Below are 2,989 nucleotides of genomic sequence, written 5' to 3'. Positions count from 1 at the left end.
AAAAGTTATGTACAAAGCTGGTAAAATGTGTGGGCATGAATACTATTGCAAAGAGTCTTTTTAAGTGTTAAGTACAAGTCAGAATTAGGAGTACTTATCCAAGTTCACAATTCACTTAATTTTTATATTTTTAAAGAATATATCTTAACTAACATTTTAATGCAAAATGTTGATTTAATTCTTTTTATATCAAAGAAGAGATACATAGTTTTAGAACCTTCATTTTTAATTTTTCTCTTCTTTTCTTTTCTTTTTTAACAGTAACAAATTCTGCTTCAATATCTCAAATATCTCTTTAGATGGAAGATGCAAAATAACACTGAGATCTGAAGACAAGCACGTCTTGCTCAGAGAAAATCTGATTGGAACGAAGGCACCAGAAACCGTATTCTGTTGGATTACATGTAAACACAAATGGAGAGACTTTCATAGTGAAGCAGGAATTTCTATATCATTTTATAGACATACCCCATGGACAGGAGATTGCCTTTTTTGTTGACCCTCTGCCTCCATATCTTTACAGTGTAGTGTACTGTACCTGATGCAGGGAGACAAGGGCCCACATAGCAGCAATTAAATAGGGTAAGAGAATGAACAATGCAGGCTGTCGGGTCTGCTTTCCTTTTCGCCCTCACCATGGCAGTGCCTCACAAATGGCTGTTTATTAAGTTGGAAGTAAAAAAATCATGAACAAGTCCTAAAAGGCCCAAGCAAATGCATTGTTCCTGTCTATGTCCTTCAATCAGGTGGTGTAGACATGTCCTGGGGGAGGGACATGCCACATCTTTCCATCTTTCTAGGTGATGACAGTGGACGCAGTGTGGCTGGCCCTCTCCTAGAGCTGCAACACTTTCAGACCAATGGAGACCAGGGTCGCCAGCATGACCTGGGGGTCCTGGTTGATCTTGGCAACGTCCTTCTCATAGCTATCAATATATAGCCAGATGGTAGCCCCTGCATTCCCGGTGCCACTCAGTCTGAAGATGATCCGAGAATCATCTGAAAAAATAAGTTGTAAGCCCTGGTTCACTATATTCAAAGTTATCAGCTTTCTCTGCAGTGTAGATTTTATCATTTGTTGAGAACTGCTTCCTCACAAAAGAGTGGTCCAGCATCAGGGACTTCAGGTCCTTCATCATTTTGCTTGCACCCTCAGCTTCCACCTCCTCGTAGTCATACCTGGAACAGAAGTTCTGACCAAACTTCTGCCAGTGGTCTTTGAAGATGTCTTCCACACTCTATTTGCAGGTGGCCATAATTGAGAGTTAAGCCAGGACAGTCCACAGTCCATCTTTCTCTCGGATGTGCTCTGAACCCGTCCCAAAGCTCTCCTTTCCACAGAGGGATAGCTTGCTTACATCCATTACCCCCCCCCCCCAAAAAAAAACAACTTCCAACCAATTGGGGTCTCATACAAAGTGATCTTTGTGGTGTTTGCTACCCTGTCCAGAGCACCACTTGTGGGCATGCTGTGTGCAAAGCCACGGACCCCATCTGTTGTAAAAGTGGAATGCTGACTATGTTGGCAGTGATGATGTCCAGAAAGTCCAAAGGATTCACAAAGAACCTGTGCTTGCCCAGAATCATGTTTTGATCCCCATCACTGTCAAAGGCAGCCCCGAAATCATGCTCTCCTGACTTCATGGTCTCCACCACCTCAGCAGCATAGGTTGGGGACAGGGTGGTGGCCTCCAAAATCCTCCAGGGGAACACAGTTCTCCACTGAGTTTGCAGGGGGCACTACGTTCTTCACAGAGGATCTTCTTTAGGTATGGTCCCACAACTCCATGCATGGAGTCTGTGCAGATCATCAATCTGTTTGGACCAGAAAGAAGCTCCGTCAGCGAAATTTTCGTTGAAATCGAAGATGTTTCTCAGCATTGTGGCATTCTCCACTGAGCCCACAATCTCCACTGTGAAGGGCTTGAACTTGTTTCAAACTGCAGTTTTCCAGAACACTGAAGTCTACCTTCAGATCAGGGCAAATAGCAGGGTCTTTGATTGTCTTGCTGATTTTGAAAATTCTACCAGTGATTGCTTCTGGAGCAGGACCTCCATTAGAAATATTGAATTTAATTTCAAGATCTCCATTGGGCCCTCCTGGATTGTGGCTGGCTGTCAGAATGATCCCACCAATGGCTTTGGTTTTCTTGATGATGCAGGATATAGCAGAGGTGGAGAGGATTCCATTCTGTCCAATAACCAGGCAACCAATCCCGTTGGCTGCAGCAGTAAGTACGATGAGCTGGATGTGCCTCTGTCATGGCCATCCCGCCCACAACCAGCTTGGCCTCCTGCCTCAGCCCCGGATCCACGGTGAAGACAATGCTCTGGATGAAATTTTCCACATAGTTGGCATTGCTCTGGAACACCTTCACTCACTTCTGAAACCTGCTGGTATCCAGCTACTGATCCAGGTATGCCTGCGTCTTCACTGACAGGATCTTCACCATGGTGGTGGTTGGGTGCGAGGCAACAGTGGCTACTGCTTTGGCTGCTGCAGAGGGATCCTTAATTTTTCTTAATAAGTAAATAACCCTTGATAAACTGTTTACATAAGAAAAGGGTGAAGCAGAGACTGAAGGAATGACCATGCAGAGACCTGGGGATCCATCCCATATACAGCCACCAAGCCCAGACAATTTTGGATGCCAACAAGAGCTTACTGACAGGAGCTGTCTCATGAGAGGCTCTGCCAATGCCTGACAAATACAGAAGTGGATGCTCTCTATCATCCATTGGTCAGAGCACAGGGTCAATAGAGGAGCTAGAGAAAGTACCCCAGGGAGGTGAAAGGGTTTGCAGCCCCATAGGAGGAACAACAATATGAACTAACCAGTACCGTCATAGCTCCCTGGGACTAAACCACCAACCAAAGAAAACACATGGTGGGACTCATGGCTCTAGCTGCATATGTAGCAGAGGATGGCCTAGTTGATTATTAATGGGAGGAGAGGCCCTTGGTCCTGTGAAGCTTCTATGCCCTAGT

The 2,989-nt window shown here is 45.1% G+C and overlaps 1 pseudogene; it reads right to left on the bottom strand.

Annotated features, from left to right (window-relative positions):
- Positions 1 to 796: 796 nt before the first annotated feature.
- LOC110302313 (phosphoglucomutase-1 pseudogene) lies at positions 797 to 2,468 on the bottom strand (annotated as a pseudogene).
- Positions 2,469 to 2,989: the final 521 nt, after the last annotated feature.

This window comes from Mus caroli, unplaced genomic scaffold (assembly GCF_978045245.1).
Source record: "Mus caroli unplaced genomic scaffold, Mus_caroli_1 scaffold_11, whole genome shotgun sequence".
Taxonomy (NCBI): Eukaryota; Metazoa; Chordata; class Mammalia; order Rodentia; family Muridae; genus Mus; species Mus caroli.
The sequence above is the reverse complement of the archived record's forward strand: the minus strand, read 5'-3'. Positions and strand labels throughout refer to the sequence as shown.